At 37.5% G+C, this 21,472-nt stretch overlaps 1 protein-coding gene across 3 annotated transcripts in view; it reads left to right on the forward strand.

Annotated features, from left to right (window-relative positions):
- LOC105213295 (uncharacterized) overlaps positions 1–21,472 on the forward strand; it is a 266,273-nt gene that overhangs the window by 131,779 nt on the left and 113,022 nt on the right. For all 3 annotated transcript variants that reach the window (XM_054225386.1, XM_054225387.1, XM_011186008.3), the window contains one exon: positions 15,322–15,408. The gene's annotated coding sequence lies outside the window, so the exon portion shown is untranslated. The remainder of the gene's footprint in view (positions 1–15,321; positions 15,409–21,472) is intronic.

Genomic DNA, 21,472 nt, shown 5'->3' on the forward strand with positions numbered 1-21,472 from the left:
GGAAAACTTCGGAGAACAATTCATCTCAAGAAATGGACCCGTAAGTTGGCCACCAAGATCATGCGATTTAACGCCTTTAGACTATTTTTTGTGGGGCTACGTCAAGTCTAAAGTCTACAGAAATAAGCCAGCAACTATTCCAGCTTTGGAAGACAACATTTCCGAAGAAATTCGGGCTATTCCGGCCGAAATGCTCGAAAAAGTTGCCCAAAATTGGACTTTCCGAATGGACCACCTAAGACGCAGCCGCGGTCAACATTTAAATGAAATTATCTTCAAAAAGTAAATGTCATGAACCAATCTAACGTTTCAAATAAAGAACCGATGAGATTTTGCAAATTTTATGCGTTTTTTTTTTTTAAAAAGTTATCAAGCTCTTAAAAAAATCACCCTTTACATGCGCTTGAATTTGCGCATGAGAAAGAACATGTGCTCGCATGTGCCATATGTATTTATGTTGGCAACTCTGCGTAAGCAAAGTGAAAGTCAAACGATTCAACTTTCGCTTGTGATTTTACCTTCAATGTTTTGCTGTATTCCATTTCACCTGCCACTGCTGCTTGTGGCACAGCACATTCACCGTTGTTTTCGTTGCAAGTTTATGTGCGGCGGCTGCTGCTGTGTGGTTGTATGTAGTGCCGCAAGTGTAACTGATCCCCATTCTGAACCTGCAATTAATTTGCTTTGTTTTTCTGCTTGACCGAGCACTCAAAACGACCACTTGACTTCGGCCCTTCTCCCCGTCATTCAATTTGCACGCTCGTCGCTTTTTATTTAGCCTCCAACTGTTATTGTTTCGTTTACCGTTCGCTGGCTGCTTGAGTATTTGGTGCGTGGTAACTCACTGCGTGTTGGGTTTTAATGTCCGGTAGGAAAGTTGGAAAAAATTAAAAATTTCTCTGAGTGGTTCAGAGCTTTCATAATCGAAAGATTGGTAGGAGATTTTGGTATGTAATGATCTCATATACCATGATGACGATCCGGAATGTACTAGTATTGATCTACTTTCTTACAGGGTATGCTTCAAAGATGTTTGAAAATTTTTTATAACCATTTCAAATATATATTTTTAGAATTTTAGAAAAATTCATTCGTTTTAATAAGCCAATGAGAGTCCTCCTACACTATTTTTTCATCCTATTTCACCCCTCCCACTATACCCACATCATGTAATACCCTACAGTATACACAATCTCATTTAATCTATAACTCTCCGCATAAACTGAACTTATTTATGTGCTTGCATGTCATAAATATGCTTAACTACTTCTTATGTTTTTGATTATTTTCTTGGCAAATATGGCATAAAATACACAAACCACTATTTATGCCATGATAGGCCACTGCCACACACATACACCAACGCACACACGGGAAAGCAATCGGCCATTTGCTACCCACACAATTGTTTACTCTGCGAATTTAAAGTAAATTATTTCCTTTATGCGCATTCATTAGTCACATGTCCGGCATTTAAGTAAACCCTGTGTCGGTCAGCGCTCGGCTGAACTGTGGATTAAATAACAAATTATGAGTATGTATGGCGAAGGCGCCTGTGTGGGATTATAATTGGGTAGCTGTGGGTTGTTGTAGGTTGTTTAAGATGTTTGAATATGTGGTCGAATGTTTGATGTCATGGTAAATAGATTTGGTTTTGTTTTAGTAATATTTGGGGCTTAGGTGACCGCTTCATACGCTTCATAAGTAAGGCACAACCCATTAATAAAAAAAGTAAAAAATTTAATTTGTTGAAAATATTTCTTAATACAAATACAATTGTCTCAAATATCTTCATTTCATATCACTGCATATATTAATATTAGATAAACATTACAAACTGGTGGCAACCTTTCTCAAACATATCTTTGTCAGATATATTTCATCCTCTTAACATTATTACTTTCAGTTTAGATGGAAATAAATATTTTGTTTAGAAATTTAATAATTTGTTTAGACAGGTGGCAACCTCTTTTCAAAAATTTTAAATTCTAAACATTCTTATAGACCACTACCATGAGCCCGTATTGTTATAATTTTTTATAAAATATCTCAATTATATTTTTTAAACAGGTGGCAACCCTCCTAAAAATGTAAATATGTATATGCTGTTTCAAATTTTTTTTGGAAATATCCATATTTTCATATATAATTATTTATATCATTTCATATATTTTTGTCATGTGTGGCAACCCTTTTACGAAAAAAATTTAAAGCGAGTCTTCCTAAAATTTTTGGATTTATTGTAATAATTATTTTATCTTATAAATTTTATAATATTAAACATTTAAGGAAAATTGCATTATACCTCCATCTTATCACTCTTCTTTCCAGTTAAAATTTAGAAAAAGATGGCAACATTATGACTTTATTTTCTCAGATCATCCTAGTATTAAACTGAGCAATAGAAAAACCTTTTAAAAATGTTGCTGAATTTTATAAAATAATTTATATTTTATTGTGTCCACATACTTTTCAATTAGTCTGGCAACTACGAAAAATTAATTCCTTTAATTTCCATTCTTTTGATCTACATTTTCTTTGATTTCCCTTAAAAGGGTTATAAAATTATTATCAAAAATTCAAAATACAACAACCACCTCTTTTCTCGTTACCCAAGTCAACCCACGTACAATACAAAAAACAACAACAATAATAAAAAACATTTCAATTGTGTGCAGCAACGCTGATTGATAGTCATTGCAAATATTTGAAATATTTCAGTGTTTTAATTTGGCATTTGAATTCAACTGCGCCATTTGGGCTGTGCAGCACATTTGACCCTTGAAGCCAAAGCTAGAGCACGAGCTGTAGATAAATGACTGGCGATTGCCGTTGACTGAGTGGGTTGTTTGTTTGCGTATGCCGCTGCCACTGCCGCTTATCGTATTGCACACGCTTATCTTGCCGCAGTCGGAAAAGGTAAAATCGTCGATGGCATTGCTTGTTTATATATTTTAAAAGGAGTATTCCGGTTTGGTGTTGCTCTAGAATATTCACATAATGCTATTATAAATTGCCGTTTGAATAAATGTGGGTGTTTGTTGTTGTTTTATTGGTGCGGAAACATTTCGCTGCTTTTAAGACAATCTGTATTTGTTGTTGTTGTCATTTTAATTGTTATTGTTTATGTGTGCGCTTAATTACATTTCGTCAGGTGATTAAAAGCTTAATAATTGTTTTTGTTATTGTTTCTGTTTCGTGTTTTGTGTTTTGTAGCTGTTTTTCTAATGACACCGTAATTAAAAGGGTTTTCAAAATGGTGGCTGCAAACATTTGCAAGCCACCTCCTCATCCTCTCTCTCCTTTATACTTTAGTGGAATTTTCACTCTCACTCCCTCCTCATGTTTGCTGCTTTTAATGTTGCTTCAGCTGTACAGCTGCTTTTTTCGGTCCACTGCTTGCTGAGATGGTTGCTTGGTTCCATTTTTCACATCCTCATTCGCAGACACACACACACTGACATAGCCACGCCCACACCCACGTTTCTGCAATTTAATTTATGTGCTTAGGTTAATATCCCACATATCACGCGTTCGCTTCTGTGTGCCTCTATTTTTAATTCCCGTTTTTATTTACATTTGTGTTTAATGCCTTGGTAATTACTTTTGTTCAACATGGCGTATACGCAACATTTTACAGTCGCCGTGTGAATCATTTCAGAAACGAAGTTGATTTCTTTATTCCGCGGCTTTTAAATGTTTTTGTATGGGTTTAGTGTGTGGTGAGTGGCTTATATGAGCCGGAATTGTAGATGTTTAAAGAGATGTGATAACGAATACAAATATATATGTATGTATGTATATATCCTTTATATCTATTATGATATTATGATATGAGTGAATGTTATAGATCTTCTAAATATTTGGGTTAAATGGAAATTTTATTACAAAATTCTGTCTACAGAGGGTAGTGTTGCCAGATTAAACAACTTTGGTAAAATTAGATCATGAGGAAAGGTATTTTAGAAACAGGTTTGTTGACCATTGAAGAAATTAAAAAAATTAGAATGAAAATTTATGGCGAAAAATAATATTTTCTGTTAAAAAAAAATTAAAAAAAAGTTGAAAAGAAAATTCGAAAAATATTTCTTTTAAATAATTTTTTACTCTTTCAAATTTCCGAAACATTTTGAACATCAAATTAAGCGCCTGCCACCAAAACAATGCCATGCATTTAATGTGCACGTATTAACAGTAATTACTCGCACTAATAGCGGATAATGGAGAGAGCAGCAAAAATAACAACAACGGCCATTAAAATAACTACAAATAATTTGTTTTTGAAAATATTTACCCAGTTGAACTCACTGCCATTTCGCATTAATTTTGGCATCATATACACACATACATATATATAAACTCCCACACAACACTTTGAATAATTGGCATACACTTACTCATTCAAAGGCCAGGTTCAAAGGAATTTTTCACATTTCACATTCACAACCCCATCGCGAACAAAAACAAAACCAACAGCAACAACACGGATTACAATGGCGCATGAAATATGCACGGCATACAAGCGAAAAAGTTTGAATTATTTTAATTGCCCGCATTATTGGTGCAATGATGCTCAACGCCCGCTGGGCGCACCACTACTTTTTCACAGTTAGTGTGTGGGGCGTGTGTACACTTAAACCAATTCCTGTGTAATTCGCTAGCAGTCAAGTAGTCAGTTCTCCCGACTCCTGCCAGTTCTTCTCCAGCCAGTTTTTCCTCACTTGACCAGCAAGCAGGCAGTCAAGCTGTCAAGCTGCTAGCATTGTGGAAGGGCGGGGCATGCGGTGAGTTCAGCAGGCAGTAAGGGATCAATAAATCTCTTGATAAATGCCCAATTTAATTTCGTCCTTTTCATCTTCAACATAAATAAAGTCCTTATTTTTTCAGTTGCCACTGCCACTCGTCTACTCGCTAGCTGGCTGCGCGTCCACTTCCTACATGAATTTGCTGCCAGTAGCCTGCCGCCTGCCTGTTCTTCTTCTTTTCCTTCCTCATGCACAATGCGTCGCCTGCCAATTGCGTTTGCTTGCCTCTTATTGCTGAAATTTTTGATTTTTCCTTTAAACGTAATTTAATTTTTCATCCGTTTGCTTTTCAACTTTCGTTGGCCGTGTATGCCGTTACATACAAGTGGTGTTCCTTGCGCTTTTTATTACAAAAACTGTAAATACATATGTGAGGTTATACATTCAGCTGGTAATTATGTATTCTCTCATACTGGAAAGTGGTGAAATTTCTATATGGTTGACAACTAGGCCGAAAGTAATGAAGAACTCAACCATTTGCAGGGAGTGAAATGATATTGAATACAAGTTGGTATAGAATGGAATGTTGTGCTACTTGAAGATAGGTTATACCGTAGCTCTTTTGTTGTAAACATAATTTTGATGGTGATCAGACCGAATCAATTTATTTAAGACCAGTTCGATAATGGTCAAAATGACTTAAACAATAAGGAAATGGTTTTGGAGCACTAACAAGTGTTATGGCTCTAGTTGTAGAAAGTTGAGTTTGAGACAAAATTTTTTGAAGTTCGAAAAAAATTCGAAGATAGAAAAAATTATATATATTTTTTTGAATGAAGAGCGACTAGTTTCTGTAAAAAATTAATAAATGAAGAAAACAAAAAAATTCGAAGTTCCCAAAGATTCGAAGATAAAAAATTTTATATTTTTTTATTATAAGTGCACTGAAGAGCGTATATTTTCCGTAAAAAAATTTAATAAATCGTAACTAGTTTGATACTAGTTAAAAATGACTCATCTGAAAGTCACCACTTTCGGCCTAGTTACAAGTAATATGAGGAAAAATTATACTTTTGGTTCAATAGTGTTTTTTTGACAAAAAACTGTAAATTATCACTTTTCTACCAACTTTTTCACCGACTGGGATATAAGCAAGCATATGTATTTTAAATCTCAGACTCATGTATAGTAAATCTATATATAAATAATGGTGTGCGTGTGTATATGCTAAAACACGTGTCCTGGGTGGACTGACGTCCAAAGAAAGAGAGTACTCTCCCCACACAGTTTGCCATAAGTCAATATGTTCGCCGCTACTGTGAAATTCGAGAATATGGCAACGTTAAATGACATTCGATTTTCGGTTGGTCTTTCAGCATTTCTCAGCTGCTTGGATAATTGCGAAAAATTGAACGCACACAAGAAATATGAAAGCAGCTTGGCAGAGCAGGGCAAAAACACTAAGGAAGGTGCTGTCCCACACACTCAATTCATATATAACTACCTATAAATGTAATATATGTATGTTTTACAGGCGTGCGTATGTGCCTGAGTGAAAGTAATCGAATTGCAGATCTGCACCGAAATAATTGGTCAGTAAGATGAAGCAGCAGAAAATGGCAAAAAAAAGATGAATGTATGCGAAGCGATCGAATGCGCAGATAAAAGGGGTTTTCTTATTTGATTTCGGTCTTTCTTTTCATTTCAATTTATTATTTATATCCACGTTTATTTTTCTTCTTCACCTTCAATATAATGAAAAATGAGAACTTTCTAAGAATGTAATAAGACATCATTAATCCTCCTAGTCCAACAATGATTATCGGCGCATAGAGAGCGATGTATAGATAGCAAAGGCAGCATTAAAGTGGGTGGAGAAAGAGAAGTGAAAATAGCCAACTGGTATTAATTATTTCATGAAGCCAGGCATTTTATTTGCCAATATGAAATGACTGCTTTGAACAGGTACTTGAGTTATGCAGCAAAAGGTGGCCTAATTGGACGCATTAACATAGAATAATTAGAGCGAAGTATTGTTCAATAAATGGCAGTAATTAAAGTGCGGAAAATGGATGTCAGTATTGACAGCTGACAGCTGATAGCTGACTGGCTCGCATAACCGTTAGAGTTAATTCAAATTGATATTAAATTTTCATTAATGAGCAGAGTTTAATTAAAAATTGATATTGATAAGGAATTTCGAACAAAAAAATAAAAAAATAAGTAAATGAATGATAAGTGACACACAACTGACAGACAACTGAAGGACAATTGACATTTGAAAATCCATAATTGTTGTTATAGATTGATAACTGATGAGGTTTGGGAGTTGCAGCATGAGCTTAGGTGTGCTAAGGACTCCTTATATGCCCTCAGTAATCACTGAATTCAAATTTTCATTAGTTTTTTTCTGACAAGCTCAGAGCATTTTGTTGACAAAGATGAAAGCTCTTATAACTCTTATCGAAATAAAATTTAAGGTAGTGATAAGTGTAGAAAAACTAATGTATTTTTTAGCTTTTAAAGGTAAACCTTCATGGTTGAGTTTACTTCAGATTTTTCCAATAAAATTTTACTTAATTTAATTATTCCAACACATTAATAAAATTGTCTTCTATTAATCTTAATTAATAAATTACTTTATTCTTGTATACCATAAACCTTTTTTTCTCCGTCCTCTACATCCTCACTTAAGTGTCCGTTATCCTTAATCTCAAAGGCTACCATATCTTGTCTTATACATAAATACAAACACAATCAGCTCTGTGTCAAAGTGTTGCCCAGTCGAACGAAATGCAAATGTCTTCACACATAGGTTAGAGCCACGAGCAACATGTCCACCTGCCCAAAGGCTTAGCCGTTGACCCAAATTGCAGTAGGCAATGCCAAACAAAGCGCCGTCGAGAGAATGACAACTAATAGCAATATCAATACGAAGACTAATACGCAAACGCCAAGCAAACGCCAACACCAATATATAAATACGAGAATAGGATACAATACAACTAAGCATGCCAGGAGTTGCATGTGTGTGTTAATGCCACTAATATGCGCTTAATGCGCGCATATGTATTGTCTATTGAGGCAAACTACTACAAACTTGCTGCAAGTTGCAGCGCCACCTGCAACGTCAACTGCGCTCGATGCTCATGCGGTGCAACGTCCTTGCCCTCCTGGCGTTCACGGTGTGCTCGTGGCTTGGTTGGCTAAGTTGATTGAGATTGGTTTGTTTATTGTGTCTGTACGATGTTGTGTTGTGGCATTGTTGGTGGTGCATGTATACACCTATATTACATACAAATATATATGTAAACTCAGCTTATGTGCCAAATTTACGCTAAGACACACACACACCCTTAGAAATATATGTGTACCGATAACCAGCATATGCCAACTCAAATAACTGACTAAGTAACCAGGAGATGACTGCAGCAACAACCACACACCTATCCGTGAACAGTAGGTACGAAGCAACGCTGGTTAGAAGAATACGAAAAGTAGGGGCGGAGTATGGCCGTGTGGCAGCCACTTTGGCGATTCATGCATGCCGCTATTGATATTGAGTGTCAGACGGCAGCTGCCTGCCGCCTGATGCTGCGGGTTTTGATTTATTGATTTCGGTTACACCAGTCTCGCTGCCTCTTCACGCCCGCGTGCAGCATACAAAATGAGCCAATATTTGCACAAAGCACGATAGCAAAAACACACAAACAACAACAGTCACCGACAAGCAGAGGAGCTCGCACTCCATGTGGGTTGTTGCAGCAGCACAACACACGGCGTATACGTAACCAAAGTGCTCGCGCGCTCTCTATTGTGTTGGGAAGTAGTTTGTAGTTGTTCAAAGGTATCGCATGCTGGCGCGCTGCGCTGTGTGTGTATGTCGTTATGAGTTGTGTAGCTATGCGGCACTTGTAAACAATGCAACGTCTCGGCAGCGCACTATGTGGGCGCACGGTTGCATGGCATTGCATGGCGTGGGAGCGAACGCGCGGTTGAGCGTGCAACTTTTCAAGGGTTTTGGGTTGCAAATAATTCTTTATTGTCAGCTGAGTAAGTGCATAGACGACGACGTCAATAGCAACGCTTTAGTGCTTTGAATATATTAAAGGCGTATAAATTAAATTTGCATGCAACAAAGCAGGAGCGCGTGTGGATGTGTGTGTCTTGCGGTTGTTTTACATGTTGGCTTGGCATTCAAGTTTTTAAAACAACCGCAAATAGTTTGACAAAATTGGCGAAAATTTAAATTTATAGCAAGAGAGGGTTTTGTGGGGAAGGTAAATTTCATTAGTTTAGTAGAAAATGCTAAAGATTCTACAGCTGCACAGCCATATTGGTGCGATCACGCATCACAAGTGTACTCAGTGTTAAACATTTTATGTGTAGATATTGCAGATTTTGAGTTTGTTAATATTTGTTGCAAGTAAAGTGGTGAAGCGCTCAAAGAGGGTTTACCTATTTTGTTAATACTCTCACTCAAGTTTATGCAACATATTTTGATTAGATTTACTTGAGTACAGAAAAGGTTGTATTCTTCACTATAATATTTTTGAGCTTTTTTCGAATATGAATTAACAAGTTAGAAGACTTTCTACGATGTCTAAATAAATCAAAACAGATCAATTAATTTTGATAAGCCAATGACGTCCAATCTAATGTTAACTTAACTTAACATAACTTAACTTAACTTGACTTAACTGAACTGATAACTTAATTTAACTTAACTTATGTTATCCTATCTTATCTTGTCTTATCTCAACTTAACCTAACGTAATTTATGTTAACTTAGCTGAAATTATCCCAAGAGAAGAAACCTTAACTAGTTCTTAACACAATTAAAATTCTTACCACAACTGTTCCACGCTATTTCGCACGCCATCACCAAGAAATATGAGCTCGAGACTCCCTTACGTGCAACATATTTAAGGTTAAAGCTATCTGTCTCTACGCGAGGCTTAATATGTCAAACTTAGAAAATTATTGCAACCATATAACGTAAGTGAGTGTGTGCGTTGGTAAGTTAACTGTACTCCGCCTGCGTGTGTTAGTGCGACGTTGAAATTGTGCTGTGTTGTTCTTCAAGTGGATTTCGAAAGTTTCTGCAGCATAAACGCTTCAATAATAATGGGCGAAATTTTCACAAAAAGCACCTGGCGCACTTGGTACCGTTAGCGGCTGCCATTGCTGCTGTTGCTGTGGCGGCGCGGACCAACCCATATGCTCGAGGAGCAGACCAACTTCCCGGTCGACTGACTGCGAAGCGCACCTGAGCGATGCGCTTGTTTTGCTTGTTGACTATTGCCCGCATGCATGTGTGTGGGTGTGTGTATGGCCCTGTAGTTGTACAAGTTTTCGGTGCTTTAAATGCCATTACGCGCAAGTGCCTGTTTGACTGCTCGCTCAGCCGTGCATACTCACGCACATATGTGCTGCTTAGTTTGCATGTGTGTGTATGTGGGAAACTCAATCTTGTGCCACTCTGCGCGCCAGCAGAGTGCTTGTAATTGAATAAAGCAACAACAATTGCCGCAAATCGAGACTAAGTTGCGACAAGTGTTCGCCGTTCCTTGTCGTCTATGGACTTGAATTTCTTGTTATTATTATTGTAGTTGCTGTTGAGCGAGTGACTGTAAGAGGATTTCGGCAATGCCGGCATAGAACTTTCGAGTCGGTCATGGCTGTTAATGCAAAACCAATAGGCGGCAGCGTGTTGAAGGACAGCCAAAGCTAGGCAAACATGAGCAGAGCGAAGCGTGGGGCGACGCAGCGGATGTGTGTTGACAACTTTTGCCACTATTTGGACAGCAGGCTTAGTGCACACAACCGCCAACTTGGACAGGCGAGCGTGCGGTGGAGCACCGGCGATAGTCGACAAGCTCCGGGCGAAATTCGCCAAGTCAGAAATTCGTGATTGAGACGCCGACGAGTAGTGGATTTTCAATGGAACAAAATGAAAAACAGCATATTGTTGCTGCCGGCAGCGCAACTTGCGAATAAGTAAAGTAAGAAAATTGTTTTGTAGAAATTCGAAATTTCGCCAAAACTTTCAACGCACACACACATACACATGCAACACATGTACTTAGCACCTTGCCACATGTGTATATGTGTTGGCTCACTGTTGCGCCTAAAAGCTAACTTTCGTGCTAACATGTAACATACGCTCGTAAGCACAGACGCACATACATATACGGGCCACATGCGCGCTCATGCCATCACAGCGCAAATCGTCGGCGCCGTCATCATCATCGTTCTCACTTCAATTTAAAGTTACGAACTTTCGATTACTTTTTGTTTCGTTGGCAGGACCAGGACGCAGCTAAGCGAAGGGAGGAACAAGCGCAGAATAGAAACAAAAACAACAAATACACACACTTATCTTGTTGAATGTTGCTGGCGACTTGCCGCAGGTGAAAACTGTCGTCTGTTTCGCGTGTGTTTGTACGCACTTGTTGTTGTTGTTGTTTGTTTCAAAGCGATTTGCGACTTTTTCATTTGTTTTACGTTTACCATTTCAATTTCTGTTTTTTTTTTTCATTTCCGCTTTGTTTGTTGCGACTTTTTCTTTTGCTACTAAGTGTCTGCTTCAAATGCTGTTCGTCTCTCCAGTTGAATTCAATATATTTTTTTGGTGTGCAAGTGTTGCTGGGAATATTTTTTTTTTGATGAGATGAAAAATTAGATATTTTTTTGTGCGTGTATACACTGGTCAACATACATTTTTTTTGATGACATGAAAATAATATTTTTTAATATTATCAATCTTAATATCCCGATTGTCCCTTTAAATTGTGTATAGAAAAAAATAATCTCAAAATTGAGAAGAATCGTTTGTAAAAGCAAACAATTTTTTTTCTCCTTAACATATCTGCATCTGTAAAAATAGAGAATAATGGGGAGTTATTGTAAAAATGGAGAATAATGGGAAGTTATTCTCCAATTTTACGGCACCTTAATTTACCAGGCGAAAAATTCCTTCTCTGTGGAAAAAAGAAATGTGTTGAAGTCAATCTGATTTACAGGGATCTACGTGGTCGCAGTACAAAAACCAACTCTAAAATGAATCTAAAATTGTTGTGTAGGATTTTATTCAAATTATATGATATTAAGTGGAGTTTAATGAACAATTTGATAAAAAAATCTTGTCCAATAAAGTATATTTATTATAAAAGCCGTGTAGTTAGATGACACAACAAATTAATTCCAAAAAGGCGAACTATATCATTGGTGAACAAGTTTAAATAATAAAACTGCAATATAGTTCTTGGTTTTTGAAAAATGTTTCAAAAGAAGATATATGTTTTTCTCATAGTCTTTTCTTTAAATTCAAAATTCACATCCACCTTTTCAGTCTCTTCTCGTTTATTCTTAAACTAAAAATTAATGATAACTTTGAATTCTTTTTCTTCCTATTAAAATTCTGTTTCATCATTTTAGGTAGGAGGTGTGTTCAAAAAATAACGGGAATTTTCGTTTTTTGAAAAAAAAAATATTCATTCGTCTATATTAATGTTGCCGCCTTTAAAATAGTCTCCATTCGATGTTATACACTTAAGGGCAACATCCCATGTGACGGCCTATTTTTTAGGATTTTTTTTTTCACCGACCAGTTAGGAAAGTAATTTATGAAAAAAATCTGTTTTGTGAGCCCATCATATTGGGTACCCCTTTCAGCTAGCACACAATTTTCATTTATTTTTAAAATAAGGATTTTATACTAACACTGAAAGAAAATTAATAAATTTAGTAATTACTTCTTACTAAAACCCTACGTAATCAATCGTGTGTGACTAGGATAAAGCTGAAATAACTAGCCTAAATGTAGGCAATGCAATTTTTCCAAAGTCCAAAGACCAAAAATTCGATTTCGAATAAAATATTAGAATGTTTAAAAATAATAAAAAAAACAAAAATTTTGTTAACTAGTGTTATGACAAATGGGCACAGTGTAAGATCAATTTCCCTCGACTCGCTCCATCGCCACTTCAAGAGCACTCGTTATGCAGATTAAATGTCTAAACGCAGTGCGTAATTGATACGGCTAAGCAAATATATGCGCTCACACACACAAACAAACTTATCTACACACACAAATACATAAACCTTAACACACTCGCACACAGACTCGAGCAGAATACACAAATTACCAAAAGCATGAAATTACTCCAAAGACAAATGTGAGGCGTGTGAGGATGAGCGTCGTGGTGTTAACTTGCCAAAACAAAAACAAAAAACAACAACACGAACGAACGAACGGCGCTAAACAAATGAAAAGTGCCAACAAACTTAGACATTAAGACCGCTATTATGCGACTTTGAGTGTTCGAAAGCGAAAGTACTGCACAAGTATAATCAATAGCATGTGAGGGAAGAAGACGGTGGGGGACGATGCGAGGTGGCCGAAAAGGTCACATAAATTACAACGGAAATTGCTATGCCGCAAATAATCATCGTCGTAACTGCAAAGCGGCAGCCATTGCCCGACGGACGACAGTGCGAATGGGTGGCAAGGCCGCCAGCCAATTTTAATGTGGCATTTAAAGAGCGTTAATGGAAATTTATGGTTTATTTGAATTTACTTTCCGTGGCAGGTGTAAACATGTGCCGCCGAGTTGAAATTAAACAAAACAAAAAATAAAATAAAAACTCAAGAGGCAACAACAACAGCAAGGTAACGACGTTGAAATTAAAATTAAAATGGAAATGGAAATAGCTTCAATTTCAGCCGGAGCTGAAGCAGGGGGAGTAATGCGATTAAAAGCATTGCTCAAGTGATAAAGTTTAGCTGCGATGATGATGATGACGCTGTTGATGCCGACACCGGATTGGAGTTGTGTGTGTGTGGAGTGGGGCGCAAAGTCGTAAAAGGGCAATTGTCGGTCTTAACTGATGCTACTTTTATACTCGAAAAAAGCGCCTAAGTACTAAGTTAAGTATTTAAAAATCTTAAAAAAATCTTCTCAAGTATTAACCATTAAAAGCCCATAACCTGTTGGATTTGCATAAGACCAAACCAAGTTGAATATCACCACTCGCTAAGTGAGTTTAAGTGTTGTGTGTGCGCGCCTATTGCCTGCTTAATGAAAATGTGCCAAGTTTAGAGACGGAAATTAAATGGTTGCTTGTGTGTACGGCTTAAATATTTGCTTTAATTTTTACATTACGAGCCTGGTTAGGTTGGATTGCAGGGTCGCTGGAGACACTTAGAAACTTTGTAGTATGTTTTTAATTTCTGATTTGGATTTCTTGAAGACTTAGAGTCAAAAGTTAAATAGGTCTAATGATTACTTCCAGCCAATCCAGATCCCTAATTCTAAATTGAAATATTTATAGTATAAAATCTGAAACAGTTTAAGATTAAGGGATATAAGCAGAGAGTATTCTTCATCAACTCTAACTGATTCCTATTAATTTTCTTACTAGCACATCCACAATTGCATCTTTAAACATGTTCGTACTCCTCATCCAACTCCTCCAACCAAATTGCAACGCCTTTATGTGAACTTTCATCTCTTTTGTGGAAGCATTAATAAAAGCGAAGGAAAGAAGCAAGTCTAAACTCCAACTGCTGTGCAGTGGCAGCAAATGACAATCGCTGGCCGCTTGAAGTAGCGCTCCGCCTCTCGAATTCGATTGCTCCTGCAGTGAGTGTACGCCAAATCGCCGTGGCTATCGTTCGAAGCATCTCTGCTGGCTTACTTACATTTGAGCATCTTCAACAATGGCTCTAGTTTTGTAGTTGGTGTTGGCTTTTGTGAGTCAACAATGCGGAAAATGGTAAAACATGTGAGCGTTTAAGTGCGTGCGTGCATGTGTGTGTGTGTGAGGACGAGGACCATTTCACACATGAAATACGCGCACACAAAAGCTGACTGCTAAGCGCACGCACAGACACAAAAGTATTTTCAAAGATTTTTAATATTTACTCGCACAAGCTATTTCTAATGGATAGAGAAGGCTGCAGCAATACATAACATAGGAGAAAGCTACATAGCTGTACATATGTGCGTGCCTGGTATCTGCTGCCATATTTCTTTTGCTTGTCTCACATGCATTGTTTCTCCCTCTTCTCTCTGTCGCTTTGTCGTTTCTTAAACGTTGTGCTTCTTTGTCTTTTTCCGCAACATTCCGCTGAAAGTGGACCAAAGTCAATTTGACCTAAAATTGCTTGGGCGCAGCCAGCTCTTTCATATGCTTCTTTGATGTTGCTGTTGTGTGAGTATATGCTGTTGTATAACTATATAACTCATAGCACTTCAAAAAGTTCATATATATCTCAACTACAATTATATAACCCACCTGTGCTTTTGGTCTACTTAGTGTCCTCCATGTTACTGTAAATGACCTACAAGTGGACAATAACAACAATCACAGTGCTTACATATATTTGAGTGGAATTAGAGGAGTAACACTCATCTTTTAATTTAAGACTTATCTGCTTAAATGAGAGTTTAAGAATCGCTTAAAGAACTTGACTTAAGTATGATTAAAGAAATTTGATTTAAGTATATTAAAAAAACTTTATTTATTTAATTCAAAGAATATTAATTAATTTTGCTTTATTTTATTGCAGCTTCATCGACAACATCGCTATATAGACATTCTGAGAGAGTTTCCAAAAATAACTAAACACATAGAGATCTCTAGCGCAAAAATTCAAGTAAGTTTTGACCTATTAGCTTTGTAACAGAAAAGTCTACATTTAAGAAAAAATTCTAAGGTAGTAAGTATTGTTTAAAAATACATATATGATATTATTTTACGATTCTCAATCGGTCGAATATTGCTTAAGATTATACGCGTTGTTGAAAAGTTTATATATTTTTGATTATTTAGTGCCAGATTTCAAGTTTAAGTTCAAGAAATGTGTTCACAGAATATGTGAAAATAAGTTATTTTTCTTATCAATACTAGTTGTTTCCTCTACAAACAGTTAAGATTTTGATATAAGAACTTAGTATTTTTAAACAATGCTGAGAGAGTAGAGGTTCCACAGTTATCCAACTGTTGTTTCATGTCCTTTTAATATCGTTTTTAAAACAAAAATAATCCAATTAGATTACATAGATTTGTTCAATGGTTCTAGCAGCCTTGGTATCCCGCTATCCCCTAAAGAACTTGATTTTTTGATTTTTGACACTTGAAAGGATAGATTCTAAAAATCAAAGAAGACGGAATTTGAACTTATGAAACCTGTTAAATCCTCCTTAAGGAAGAGTTAAAGATGAACGGAATATTGTCAAAACTATGTAAGAATCCATTAAAGAGAGACTAGATAACTCTAGACAAAGTTCGTATTGCCTTCTTTAAGCAATGGATTCATATGTCAAATAAGATGACTTCCATTTGTCAATTGTTCCTAAATATAAAAGATATTCTATTCAACAGACCTCTCTCAAATTATTGAAAAGATCCAACTGTGAGTATTCTAGGCCTACTAATGCGATAATCCAAAAGAAACTACCCCTTTTTTACTCCATAAATCTAATAACGAAACCAAAGCCTGTTTCGCAAACGAATTTAGCTTTTTCACGCATTTCACTGTAATTTCTTGTCTTTCGACCACTTTGAATATTTCAAAGCTGTCTCGCCTTTTGTGGCTGCAACTAACATTAAAGCAAATGCAATTGTACGTCGCTTTTTGGCTTATGGCGATTTGGCCGCATTGCTGTCGCGTACATGTGTTGTTATTATTTTTGGAGAGCATATCTTTACTTCTCTTTTAGCTTGTCATCGAAGACATGTCGCTGTGCCGAAAAAATGGCAGCGGATTTGCAAATATTTCGCTTTTCCCGCTTTCAGCTTCTTTCTTTCTCCATTATTGCTTAGATTTTTTTCTCCAATTTCGCTTTGCGGCTCTTGGCGTTGCGTGTGACATATGCAATTTTCCGTTGACAGCCGCATTCGCTCATTGTTTTCTCCTGCAAGCCACGTTTTCTTAATAGCTAATGCCGCGTCCGTTGTAGTCACAAAAACAAAACTCCGGCTATCAGTTGCATTGTCTGTTGTGGAATTTCAGACTGTTGCCGTGCGCATTCGTGGTGGACTTGCGCTAAATTACGCTTGTCACTCACTCACTTTTCACTGCTCTTCTCCCTTTTATGTTTTCAGGGTTTGACTTTACTTTGTTTCTTTCGTTCCAACCACTTCCTTATTCTTGCGCCTTCCGTTTTGTGGCATTCTTTAGAGTTGCGCGCAATTAGCAGCTTCTATCAGGGGTAGCAGGGTGAAAGGAAAAGCAAAAGCAATAAACTCTCATCACCAGCAAGCATTACTCATATACTGGCTGGGTGTCGAAGTTCCATAAAACATTTCTTGTCAAACAAAAAGCGATTAAAACTGCCATAAACATAAGCGCTGTAATGGCGCTATAATATTATCGGCTCAGTTATTGCTGGCCTCTTTGTTGTTGTTGCTATATTTGCGTTGTCTTCATATTTTGCTTAATTCTTCCCTTCTTGTCGTAAATATTTCATATATTTCTTCCAGCGGGAATTTTGATTAAAATTTATAGGTTTCTGAGACAGAAACTAGATCCTTGTGACCTTCTTCGGCTTACTTCGGACGCACTTTGTAAAGTCTAAGAGACCTAGAAAGAGTTTATAAGCGACTGCAGCTCATAGAAATATTCATATTAATTGTAAGAAGCTTCTTTAAAAACCAGCAAAATTTTCAAGCGATGTAAGTAAGCTCCTTCCCCGCACACTGAGCTTATGTTAACGATTGCAACAACATGATTGTTTTTTGTTGTTATGTCGCATCAACAACTTACAACATAAAATATTGTTAATGACATGGTTTTAAGTATTCGGCAGACATGAGGCCTGCCGCCAGCGGCAAAGTCATAAACTCGTAAAGAGTCCCCGGAACCAGTCAACCAGACGAGTAAAGCGCGCAATGCAGGCTAAATGAGAGATTGTAGGTCGCGAGCTCGAGCTCGAGTAGGCGGTGATGGAAAAAATGCTGTCGTGCTGCTTATTTATATAAACATATTTATGGTCGTATCTCAAATGCCATATATTAAGCTTGTTTTTGGCTGTCACTCATGCTTGCGCAACAAACATATTTCAGCGCTTTTACGAGGTGATTCGCTGGAGACTATCACTGCCTATAACACCAGCGGACCGCCTCTGCATTACAAGCCGGCCATAAATGTGGCATGTGTCACACGGCACAAACATATGGCCGAAGACAGGCAACCAAACAGATAGGCAGGTCGACAGCCAGCCAGTCAGTGGAGCAGCTTAAGCGCGCGAGCCAGACAAACTGACAGGCTGCTGCTGTAACAGCGGACAGTAAGCGTAGAAAAACCCGACAGCTAAGGCCATCAACGGCCGCGAAAGCCGGTCCGAGACATCCCAAAAAGAACGGACGAACGAGCAGACAAGCGCAAATCTGGCAACTCCATCAGTTGACAGCAGCACATTGATCGATGACGGCGCGGCTGCATGGCGCTCAACGGCAGCGTCGAAAGCCGCGCACACTTTTAAGCTCATTCCCGTCGGGTTCATTTTGGACGACGACGGTGGGTTCGTGTACAAGCGGATTAGAGGGGATATCGCGTCACTACGCCATTTGGATTTTAGCCACCAACAGCCAATCGTTCACTTTCACTTTGTATCCACCCACTTACTCGTACACATACATACAATTTGTGTGTGCATGGATATTAGTGCTCGCCGGAGTGCGATGACATAAAATTTATTAAACGGAAACAAGAGCAGCTTAAAATCTTGTTTCTAGTTAGTTTCCGTTGTCTGTCTCTCGGTCTGTCGGTGCAGCGCTTTAACTCTTCACACAACTACTTGCAGCTTTGCTGAGCTATCAGTTGCTGACATCATCGACTGCTGCAGCTGTCCTGGCTTATTCACCTAGACTTTTCACTTCCGTTGGCATCATCATGAAGCGTGTACAAGCGATTTTATTATTTGCTATGTGAAATTTTATAGCTCCATATATAGTATGTACATATATACTACGCATCTGTATATACTTAACTTGCGCACGTCCTTCGATTGACTCGTGGCAGCTTTGGCAGCAGCTACTATGCATTAGAACACTCTCACTGGTCAGTTGTTGTTGCTGGTGTATATAATATATGTATATAACATATCCAATGACGTTGTTGCCGTTATTTTTGATTTTATGTGCAAGCAATATAAAGTTTCCACCGTTAAAGTTAAACGGTATACTCAGTTGGCCGCTTTATGCTGTTGGAACATTTTCTATGGAGCTGCAGTAACGTAAATAGATGAAGGGCAAATATAATTTCAGTAGATAGTTTAAAAATTGATTTTTTCTTAAATCTTGAAATGAGTAAACGTGCAAAAGTACCGTTGTGAAGTATCTTAGGTTCAAAACACTTTCCAAATCACATTGCTAATAATGGTTCTTAGAATATCTGCTCCCATTCAAAGATTTTTGGATACTTCCTGAACCAACTGGCAAAGAAACTGCTCGTATTTTAGTATTGAACTTGTGGAGCACTTTGAATATTGAACTGGTGAAACATTAACAAGTGCTGTAAAAGATTAAGTGTTTCACAAGTTCAGTACACTTTGAGTCAACAGTGTTTCACAAGTTCAGTACACTTTGAATCAACAGTGTTTCACAAGTTCAGTAATAAAATACGACCAGTTCTCGCCTAAAGTTCCACAAGTTATGTTCATTCAATAAGGGTTATAAAAATGTTATTAATATATTTTGTCTTTAAATGTGTATTAAAATTTCATCAATGAGCCTGCATTGGTTCTTAAACAGAAAGTGTTGAGCTATTTCTCACATGATTTGGAGGCCTCTGCTATCTCTTTAATGATAGCTTTATGATTTTTAAAGAAAGTTTGATTCTTCTTTAAACCAAAATATTACTTTCACTCCATTTGAAGAGTTTATTATTTACTCCTTCGAATGACGTCATGTTCACGAAAATTAAAAATTTAAAACTCTCTGCTACAAAACATTTTATCTTAACTCAACAAAACAACATTTATCTGCACTTAATGAACTTCAACTCAGCCCAAGAGTCAAATAATAAACAAATAGCTGACTTCCGCCTCAAGCTTTCGAGCTTCATAATAATAATAATGACGTCAATGATGACTTTGCTCTCAGCAAACTTTTATTTGAGCTTGTCATATAATTGTTTGTACGATTGTGGCTTATAAAAGATAAATGTATCTATAAGCAAAGCGAAAGTGGCACATACACCAACAGACAGCCGCTGATAGATAAGTCACAGCACAGAAACAAGATACTTCATCAGCATCAGTCAACAAAATTCGCATTATTTATTTGTAATACCCACTCAAAAGTATTTGTAGAAACACGTCAATTCGAAAGTGTCGCATGTACTATATGTGTTTCTCAATCCATAGAAGCCTAGTTTTTGCTGCGCTTCGAGAAAATTTATGCGCCACTGTCACACTGACATGCTGTGTCGCATTTCGATTTATGGATTTTTCAAAATTGTAAATAGACACGCAATCGGCGACATACAAGCACACACATGAACTCATTCACACTCATGCAGCCAACCTGCTCTGCATTTGAGCCAAGTTGTTAGCTTCACTGCCTGTCAGTTCAGTTCAGTATTTTGATTTCGAGCCTCAGCTGGCTGCATGACAGACGGCCAAGCTGCTGTGCCGTTCGTCTACGCTGCGCTCATATCTGTCTGACAGTTTGAATGACTGACACATCATTCAGTTTCATCACGGCATCACACTAGCTCGCTACGTTTACTAGTTGTGCGCTGATGCTGCCGCCGCTGTGCTGTGCTGATGTTAAGTGTGGAATTTCATATCAACTGACAAGACTGAATGATGTCTTCAGTATTGCTAACGGTTGTTGTTGGTATTTTTATTGCCGACAACATGTAGTGCTGAATGATTGACTGACTGACTGACTGCCTAAGTATACAGCGTCTGCTCGCTATCAAGCTCACTCTTTCTCCCTTTCTCTCTGTCTCTTATCACTCAGACGCCTTCTCTCTTTGCACCACTTATTGTTGATATTGCGGCCAAAGTCCTTATATCTTCAAGCAGCTCATACACGCTCTACATTGATTGCTCATTCGTGTCTGTTGAAAATTTTGAAATTGAATGTCTTGTAAATTTTACTTAATACCACAAAGTCTACACAAAGCAACGCCCATCTCTACATAAACCGTTACTTACGAAAATATACATGTATATTTATCTGCTCGCAAACACCTTCAATATTTATTTGCATTAGATTTGATTGTGTTGGCGGCCTTGTCGTATTAACCCCGCCTGTCCAGATTTTCACATTTATTTTATATGCGGATTTATATTCACTTTTCGAAAATTGAAAGTGCGGTGAGGTTAGGTTAGTGCTTCCAACGCCGCAGGTGGACTCCGTATCGTCTGCTTGCCGCCGGCTGATAAGGTTAGCCGTTGGTGTTGTTGGTCATGAATTGGGGTGCACTGATGAGTTTTTGAGAGATTTAGCTTTAATTCGTACATAGTTTTTTGCATATCTGTGCCGAATGCGGTGGCACGTGAAAATATATACATGATGAGAAATGAAGGTTTAGTTGGATTTTTAAGAGAATTGAGGGAATATTTGCCTTGTACGTATTATAACTTGTGCTCTTCCAAAAAGGTTGAAGATTCCACAGATTTTACTTTTGCCTCATTATTCAAAGAGACTCAGCTTTTAAGTTAAAGAAAAGCCTTTCATCGAGTTTTCCAGATTCAATTCCTTCA

Source organism: Zeugodacus cucurbitae, chromosome 2 (assembly GCF_028554725.1).
Source record: "Zeugodacus cucurbitae isolate PBARC_wt_2022May chromosome 2, idZeuCucr1.2, whole genome shotgun sequence".
NCBI classification, from domain to species: domain Eukaryota; kingdom Metazoa; phylum Arthropoda; class Insecta; order Diptera; family Tephritidae; genus Zeugodacus; species Zeugodacus cucurbitae.